Source organism: Mustela nigripes, chromosome 6, assembly GCF_022355385.1.
Source record: "Mustela nigripes isolate SB6536 chromosome 6, MUSNIG.SB6536, whole genome shotgun sequence".
Classification (NCBI taxonomy): domain Eukaryota; kingdom Metazoa; phylum Chordata; class Mammalia; order Carnivora; family Mustelidae; genus Mustela; species Mustela nigripes.
This window is the reverse complement of record NC_081562.1, coordinates 83716407-83726545: the sequence shown is the minus strand read 5'-3', so window position 1 is coordinate 83726545 and position 10139 is coordinate 83716407. Positions and strand designations below refer to the sequence as shown.

Here is a 10139-nt window from a genome sequence, read left to right as displayed (position 1 = left end):
ATATTGTATCTTGTGAATTTATTGAATTCATTTATCAATTCTACTATTTCTTGGTGGGGTCTGGGGTTTTCTATATATAGTATCACGTCATCTGCAAATAGCACAAGTTTTACTTCTTCTTTACCAGTTTGGATGCCTTTTATTTCTTTTTGTTGTCTGATTGCTGTGGCTAGACCTTCAGAGTTATGCTGAATATATGAATACAAGTGGTGAGAGTGGACATCCCCTACAATCCAGTAACTGCACTACCGGGTATTTACCCCCCAAATACAAATACACTAATTCAAATAGATACAGGTACCCTTATATTTATTGCAGCATTATTTATAATAGCCAAACCGTGGAAGCAGCCCAAGTGTCCATTGACAGATTAATGGACAAAGAAGATGTGATATATATATCACATATATAAATACACACATGTATATATATATGCATATATATGTGTAAATGTATATATACTGGAGATTTTATATATATGTATATGAGAATATTATTTAACCACAAAGATTTCAAAGAATGAAATCTTGCCATTTGCAACAACATGGATGGAGCTAGAGAGTATAAAGTTAAGCAAACTAAGTCAGTCAGAGAAAGACAAATAACATATGATTTTACTCATATGTGGAATTTAAGAAACAAAACAAATGAGCAAAGGAAAAAAGAGACAAACCAAGAATCAAACTTTTTTGGAAAGATTTATTTATTTATTTGAGAGAGAGAGAGAACAAACATGGGGGGGGGGATGAGGGGCAGAGGGAGAGGGAGAGAATCTCCAGAAGACACCCTCTGGATGAGGAGCCTGATGTGGGGCTTGGTCCCAGGACCCTGAGATCATGACTTGAGCTGAAGTCAAGAGTTGGGTGCTTAACTGACAGAGCCACTAAGATATCCCAAGGATCAGACTCTTAACTCTAGAGAAGAAACTGATGGTTACCAGGAGGGAGGTGGGTGAGGAGATGGTTGAAATAGGTGAAGGGGATTAAGAGTAAACTTATCATGATGAGCACTGAGTAATGCACAGAACTGTTGAATCACTATATTGCACACCTGAAACTCATATAATGCTGTATGTTAACTATACTGGGATTAAATTAAAAAAAAAAAAGAAAAGGCACAGATAATTTTATTTATTTATTTATTTATCACAAATTCTTAGTCCAGAGCCAAAGGCCCAGGTATAGTTGATAAATGTTTTAATGAATGAATAACTAAAGACTACTGTATGTGAAGAACACAACTGTGGAAGTCCTGTGGAATTTTATTATTTTTTAAAAAAGGTTCATTTATTTACTTTAGAGAGAGAGCAAGAGTGAGTGGGGGTGGGGAGGGGCAGAGGGAGAGAGAGAAACCCAAGGAGACTCCCCACTGAGCATGGAGCCCCAACAGGGCTCAATCTTATGACCCTGAGATCACAATCCGAATCCAAACTAACTTGGACACTTAACTGACTGCCCCACCCAGGTGTGCTGGTCTGTGGAATTTTAGAAAAAAAATTAAAGTAGATCATATGGATGCTCACTAAAAGAATCCAATTACTGTCTCAGAGGAGAATCAGAATGCCAAAATGATGCCTTGGTCCACTGTCTTTAGGTAGCCACTTGGATACATGAAATGAGCAGGCATGGTAGTGTCTAAGCCATACAACAATGAATTTACAAAAACATATCCCACTGTCATCCATTAGTCATTAATGTGGAAGTTACAAATGTAACTTCCTGAATGTTAACAGGAGAAAAACTACCTGAAATTGGCTTTGGGAAAATTCCCAAGAACAAAGATTGGCCCAAAGCTGACAGGTGACTGACACAGGGCCACTGCTAATGCCTCTGAAGGATTCAAAAGGATTTTAACAGAAATGACACTTACACTTGCTCTTTCAGAGAAACAGCTGCTGAAACACCATCAAGGTCCTTAGAAATAGGCATTTTATGTAAATTTGGAGTCATAACCAATATCTCATCATTGGATTAAGGAACACATTTCAAAACACTTTACAAAAATGGGTCAAAGAACCCTTAAAACCTATGGGGCAGTGACCTAATTGAACAATTAGAATAGGAAATATAAATGTTAAAGACATTAAATTAAAGACACAGTAAGATCATGAAGGGCTTCCTAGCTCAATTGGGTCAATGTATGCCTCACAAGAAAATGAAGAGTGGTAAATGTGGAACCTCCTCTTTTCTTTTTAAGATTTTATTTTTTTATTTGAGAGAGAGTGAGCAAGAGAGAGCAGGAGCAAGGGGAAAGGCAGAGGCAGAAGAAGAAGCAGACTCCTTGCAGAGCAGAAAGCATGACTGGTCCTCAATCCTGGGACTCAAGAATCATGACCTGAGCTGAAGGCAGATGCTTAATTGACTGAGCCACTGAGGTGTCCCAATGTGGAACCCTTTTGAAGAGATTTCTGGACATTGGAGGTTTTTGTTGTGGTAGTGCTTCTTATCATCAACTCTGGTATCCCAGGCCTGGAATTACATTCCCATGTTTGAGCTAAAGGAAATGCAGTTTCTCAAAATACTGTTTCTACTCTTTTGAATTAGACTGTATTTATTTCTAAGGCAACTCTGGGTTGAATATTGACCTTGCCTTATGCAGCCAAACTAGAACTGACTATACGTGCCACCCTATGCTAATCTCATGATGATTTACCTCCCTAACATCTCTTTGTGGGAATGGACAAAGGAGAGGTGCTGACAAGGTTCCTATTGGCATTTTATAAGCTTTCTTTCTTATCATTTATAAGACACAACATTTCCCATCCTTTTATTGTCAACCTTTCTGTATCTGGTATTCTAAGTATAATTATTTTAAGTAGCATTTAGTTAATAAACTCTTAGTCAAAGAATTTAGTCTATTTAAATTTAACATAACTGCTGATGTAGTTGGATTTAACTTTCCACATCTGTCACATCATTCAATTTCCCACAAATGTCACATCTGCTCTATATTCTTTTTTCTCTCCTTTCTTGCCTCTTTTTGAATTAACCTTTTTTTTTTTTAAAAAAAAATCACTTCATTCTTTCATTTCTATTAGGAGGCAATCTTTTACTCTTATTTTAGCTATTATCCTGGATATTACCACATGTATCCTATAAGTTAGTACTTTTACCACTTCCTGGGAGATGTAAGGATTTTAGCATAGTTTTTTTTAAATTTATTTATTTTCAGCATAACAGTATCATTTTTTCACCACACCCAGTGCTCCATGCAATCCGTGCCCTCTATAATACCCACCACCTGGTTTTTAACACTTTTCCCCCCTCTCCAACTTTTTGTGCTGTTATTGACCTGTATTTTGATTATATATACGTGTGTATATACATGTATATCCTCAAGACATTATTGTTACTATACAGATCAATAATCACTAAACTTACATGATGGATATTAAGGAGGGCGCATGATGTGATGAGCACTGTGTGTTATATGCAACTAATGAATCATTGACCACTACATCAAAAACTAATGATGTACTCTATGTCGGCTAATTGAACTTAATAATAAAAAAGGTAAAAATAAAAAAAAAACTTACATGTTCAAACTTTCCATTGCTCTTAATTCGTCCCTCTATTTCAATGTTACCATTTAGGAATACATTCCATCGATGTAAGGAAATCCTTTCAGTATTTCTGTTGTAAAAGTATACTGGTGTTAAATATACTTAACACCATTAAATATACCTAACACCAGCTGTTTATCTGAAAATATTTCCCTTTCAATTTTTTTTTTTTTTTTGAAAAGGCAGACTTTTAGTAACTTTTTATTACCGGGTTAAGTCATGAAGTTACAAAGTAATTAGAAATTTCTGAAAGAGTATTGTTTGTTTTTTTTTTTAAAGCCTCATTCATAACATACCTAATGTCTAGTATTTCATTGGTATACCACTGTTCAAAAGGTCCTGGCCAAAAAAAGGCTCAAGCAAAACACTCAATCCAGTGTTTTAAGCATCACATTGTTAATTAAGCTTGTGTGAACTTGAGAACTCTAAAAGAAAAGGAACATGGAATCAGGTAGGGCTGGAGACATTGGCAATGCTTAAGCTGTCAGCCAGACTGCAGACAGCAAGATCAAATAGTTTTTTTCTGGGATACTCTATTTGAATTATTATTCAATTACTCAGCATAATACATTTTTAAAGAAATAAAATTAAAATGATAAGGAGGATACTGCTTTATTTGGACTACATGTCATAATTATATTTAGCAAATTCAGATGGTCACAATAAAAATAACCTACACCATCTGTAGTTATGAAGATAATGATTATCCATCTGGCTTTTTATCTTTGCTGGACAATAATACAGAACTGATGAGCTATGAATGATACTATTTTATGTCATAAAATATGAGATTTTTTTCATTTATGTTTAAAAGCACTTACTGCTTGAGTCAAGGTTAGGCTTGTTAAATGATTAAAGGCAATTTTATTATAGCAACATGTACTTCTATCATTTAAAGAAAATAAAATGCTTATAAGAAACAGCTTTTGTTTTTGTTTTCAGCCTGTGAAATTGAGTTATTTTGCTGATGTGAAAAAATAGTAACTAATTTTAGAACACTACCTTCTGAAAATGCCAGACACCCATTTCTTAAATGCATCAGATTTATAGTATGTCCCATCTCAGATTTGGCGAGAGCAAAATTATGCAAATGACTGCTCAGCTGAAACAAAAGGCAATTAACATGTTGGGAACAGCCAATGGAGCAAGGGAGCACAGAGCTAGAAGAAAAGACTTTTTATTTAAAAGCAAAATATCCCCAAGTGGCCCTCCGGCACATGCAATTTCTACTCTCACACTCACCAATGTTTATGTGATCTCCCCCTTAATTTCTTTCTTCTTAAAGGGCTGATTGGACAGACTTATTGAGAATGATGTCCATTAAAGAAAAATCTTTCTGTGGTTAAATTTAACTTGTGTTAAGTTTGCGGAAGTTACAGGTAAAGGGGATAGTGAAGAAGTCAGCTATGATCCATTTATTTAAAGGTCAATCCAGCTTCAGTGTACACTTCGAAGACCTTCTCAGTGATGCTTACATAGGCAGCTGTTCTCAGGTTCAAAATCTAGGCTATACTTTGTGGCTATGTGTGTGATTTGCCTGGCAGAAAACTCCAAATGTAAGGTAAGCCAGAAAGCACATTGTCTTTCTTGGATATTCTGTTTTGGAACCCTGCTGTGGATACAATGGGAAAAGTTCAATGGTTTTCTCTAAATTTTCTTTCTAAACTATCTTGTACAGACATGAGAACATGGAAGTTAGAATCACTTTCATACTTGAAGGTTAAACAGCCATAGGTGACATGATTTATATTCTTTAGCCACTCAAAGTAAGATATTGTCACTCCTTCAGAATTCAAGTATAGAACAGGAATAGCCATAATGCTCCTCTTCAGAAAAACCTTATCAGCTTCTGGAGTTGTTGGTTCATTGGCAGTTTCAGCAATGATCTTGGCTTTGACTCTGAGTGCACAGGATTTGGTCACCTGCTTTTCATTGGCAATAGGGATGAGTATGCTAGTTTGCTTGTAAGATGCTTCTTTCCTGGGGCTTTGCCTTGGAGAAATTCAGGACTGATCCATTTTGCAATCTGAGTTCCATATGCTCCCAACAGATTCAGCAATACCAACACATTTAGCAAAATTACAATACAAATATAGACCACAAGATTGCCAAATCCATAAAAAACAAATATTTTTTAAATAACAAATTTTAAAAAACAAAATTTTCTCCAAACCCTGGTGTCATTCCTAAAATGCTCATGAAAGAGACTTCATTAAGAAGTTTCAATCCCAGGCAAAACACTACAGCCAGTAGCAGAGAGATGTGGGTAGATGCAACCCAGACTGATGGATTTACCAGGATGGCAGGGATGTACATTATTTTACATGCTCTGTGGTGCTGTCATATGTGTCAGCAATCTAGGACATCGCTTGCTTGCAATGTGCCCATGTCTAGGGAAGTCACATCAATGCCAAGACCAAAAAACAAAACAAAACAAAACAAAAACAAAAAACCAAACAACTCTTTTTCATGAGTTCCATGGTGAAACCCCTTTGATCTTTTCCAATTCATTACTAGTAATGTAATTGTTACTTGTTATTAACTATTATTAACTATTAACTATAGTTAATATAATAATAGTTATATATAGTTATATATATAATAGTTAATATAACTATTAACTATTATTAACTATTATTAATAACATTACTTGTTTTTAACACCAGCATTAGCCACCCCCACCCCTAAATGGCACATCAGGCACAGCACATTTAGATGTCACAAGGGAAGCCAAAACTTTTACTTACTTTACATTCACATCTTTGCTGTAACAGGAGCGTGCAGTGCTGGCTGTGCTGGGCCCCATAATCCTGGATGACCTCCCTGGCGCTGTTGTCCTGTAGGATGGGGACTATTAGGCTCAGCAAGTGGTTGCAGGGCTTGAGGATATGCAGGATGCCACCGACCCGGTTCTGCTGCTGCTCCTCGATCTCGCCGGATGATCTGGACTTGTGCCACCAGCTTGCCCTCCAGAATGCTGGCCTTGTAGTTGAAGAAGCTTTCCACCACCTTGAAGAAGTAGCAGGGGCTGTCCCTCCAGCCTGTTGCCGCCATTTCAGCAGCAGTGGCGTTTCGTCCAGGTGGCGCCCGCTCTTGGAGGCCCTGAGGAGGGCTGCCTTTTAAACTTCAAGACTTCCCAACAGTCGTCTCCCCTCGCGCCACCCGCCGCCCTACTGGCCACAGTTGGGGGCCCAGAGCATGGCTGCCTGGGACCGCCTGGCTGGACCGGCATCCCCTGCGCGCATGCGCACGGACCTCTCTTCTGTCCGAGCAGCTGGACGCTAGGTGCTAGGCGGGGGTGGAGCGCTCCGCTCTCTCGGCTTTGGAGGTACATTCGCTTTCTACGGTACATTTTGAGGGCTAGAACTCTCATCTGCATTTATTTACTTTTAACATTTCCAGAATATCTTCCCATTGCCTTAAGGTTTCCGTCACGTCTGTTGGGAAGTTTTCAGTCTACTGGTTGTTCTTTCAAAGGCAGTGTTGTGCCTTCTTTCCCAGGCCGAAAAATGGAGGCCCTTGACCCAAGGCCCTTTCTTGTCTCATCCTTGGGTGGTTCCTGAATGATGAGGGTGTCTGTATGCTAAAGGAATTCAACCGGCACCAGCACGCTCGCGGCACTCCAGCCGAAAGGGAGGTGGAGGTGGACCTGAGGCTCTGTGGGAAGGGAATTCGAGGCCCCAGATGTTTGGAGCCTGAATTACAGAGTGTGCTGGCTGCGGGGGCTTGAATCAGCCAGACGGCAGGGTCCTCACCCTGTCGGAGTGAAAGGTGGGAAGGAAGCTGAACACGAACCCTCAAAGCACAAGTCCAGGGCAGGACCACAGTTGCCTGTGCTTAAGGGTGGTGCTGTTAAAAGGTATTTGTCTTTTGTCTCTGTCTGTTTTTACATTTTTCTCTTTGTCCTTGGTTTTCAGTAGTTTATTATGAAGTGGTGAGCTGTGGTTTCTTTTGTATTTATTCTGCTGGAGGTTCATAGTTATTAAGCAACTTTTCATCTTCAAACCCACCATTATGCTTTGTGATGCAAAGGTTTTGGGAAGTATATTTGGCAACCAACTTCTTTTAGGTTCTGGCACTGAAGGGAAACTACTTGCTGTTTCTGTTAGCACCCCAGCAATAGCTGGGATTCCACTTTCCAGTTTTCTCTCAGCACTCACAAAACTAGTTCCCTTATTCCCTCTTAGACATGGCATCAGCAAGAAAGTTCCCCTTCTGGGATCCACAAAGTCCCTTCTCTGAACTCCTGAGATAGCAACGCAGATGGACATTGTGCCTTTTCAGGGATCCGAGTCCCCACTCTTAGAGAATCTCCTGCAGGCTTCTAGTGGCTGGCCGTCCAAATTCATCTCCTTGTACCCCTAGCCCTAAGGATGGTAGCTACTTCTTGTAATTACTACTTCTGTGTCACCATAATGTCCTCTTTCTGCTTTTCGAATTTTTTTTTTAAATTTCTTATTTAAATTCAATTTAGTTAACATAGTGTGGTATTAGTTTCAGAGGTGATTCATCAGTTGCATTCAACTCCCAGGGCTCCTTATATCAAGTGCCCTCTGTAATGACCATCACCCAGTTACCTAATCTCCTACCCACCTCCCCTCCAGAAACCCTGTTTGATCCCTATAGTTATGAGTTTATTATGGTTTACCTCCTTCTCTGTTTTTATTTTATTTTTCATTCCCTTCCCCCATGTTCATCTGTTTTGTTTCTTAAATTACATAAATGAATGAAATCATTTGGTGTCTTTCTCTGACTGACTTATTTCTGTTAGCATCATATCCTTGGGTTCCATCCATGTGGTTGCAAATGGCAAGATTTCATTCTTTTTGGTGCTCAGTAATATTCTATTGTATATATGTATACCATGTCTTCTTTATCCATTCATCTGTTGATGGACACCTGGGCTCTTTCCATATTGACTATTGTGGACATTGGGGTGCATGTGTCCCTTTGAATCACTATGTTTGTATCCTTTGGATAAATACCTAGTACTGTAATTACTGGGTCAAAGGGTAGTTCTAGTTTTAAGTTTTTGAAAAGCCTCCATACTATTTTCCAGAGTAACTGCACCACTTTGCATTCCCACCAACATTTGTAAGAGGGCTTCCCTTTCTTCACATCTTTGCCAACATCTGCTGTTTCCTGCATTGTTAATTTTAGCCATTCTGACTGGTGTGAGATGGTATCTCATTGTGGTTTTGATTTGTATTTCCCTGATGCTGAGTGATGTGGAGCATTTTTTCATATATGTCTTTATTTATTTATTTATTTTTTAAAAAACGATTTTATTTATTTATCAGAGAGAGAACGGGGAAGAGACCAAGCACAGGCAGACAGAGTGGCAGGCAGAGGCAGAGGGAGAAGCAGGCTCCCCGCCGAGCAAGGAGCCCGATGTGGGACTCGATCCCAGGACGCTGGGATCATGACCTGAGCCGAAGGCAGCTGCCCAACCAACTGAGCCACCCAGGCGTCCCTCATATATGTCTTTATTGGAAAAATGTCTCTTCATGTCTTCTGCCCATTTCTCAACTAGATTTTTTTTTAAATTTTGGGAGTGTTGAGTTTGATAAATTCTTTATAGATCTTAGTTGCTAGCCTTCTATCTGAGAAGACATTTGCAAATATCTTTTCCCATTCTTTCAGTTTTCTTTTAGTTTTGTTGACTGTTTCCTGTGCAAAAGCTTTTTATCTTGATGAAGTCCCAATAGTTCATTTTTGCTTTTGTTTCCCTTGCCTTTCGAAACGTGACTTGCAAGAAGTTGCTGTGGCTGAGGTCAAAGAAATTGCTGCCTGTGTTCTCCTCTAGGATTCTGATGGATTCCTGTTTCACATTTAGGTCTTTCATCATCCGTTTTGAGTTTATTTTGTTGTATGGTGTAAGAAAGTGGTCCAGTTTCATTCTTCTGCACAGGGCTGTCCAATTTTCCCAACACCATTTGCTGAAGAGACTGTTTTCCATTGGATATTCTTTTCTGCTTTGTTGATGATTAATTGACCATACAGTTATGGGTTCATTTCTAGGTTTTCCTTTCTGTTCCGTTGAACTATGTATCTATTTTTGTACCAGTAACATGCTGTCTTGATTACAGCTTTGTAATACAGCTTGATGTCTGGAATTATGATGCCTCTAGCTTTGGTTTTCTTTTTCAACATTACATTGGCTATTCAGGGTCTTTTTTGACCTGAATACAAATTTTGGGATTGCTTTTTGAATTTTTCAATTTCTGTTTAACTATGTTTTCATAAATTATACTGCTCTGTCCCATTCTGTCCTTTCTTTCTGTGACTCTAAACGTATGTTAGATCTTACCATTTCCCACAAGATTTTAATGATTTTATGCTGTATTTCCCATTTTTTGTTCTTGTATTTTGGTGAGAACATTTTCTATTGACCCCATTCTAGTTTATTAATTCTTCTGTACCTAATGTATTTAATTTTGGTTATTTTTCAATTTTGATTCTATTTTATAGACTCCAGTCTATAAAATATAATAGAATCAATTTTGATTCTATTTTATAGACTCCAGTCTATAAAATATAATAGAATCAATTTTGATTCTATTTTATAGACTCCAGT

General features: G+C 38.3%; 1 pseudogene; it reads right to left on the bottom strand.

Annotated features, from left to right (window-relative positions):
- Positions 1–4977: 4977 nt before the first annotated feature.
- On the bottom strand, positions 4978–6616 carry LOC132020327 (glutamate dehydrogenase 1, mitochondrial-like; annotated as a pseudogene).
- Positions 6617–10139: the final 3523 nt, after the last annotated feature.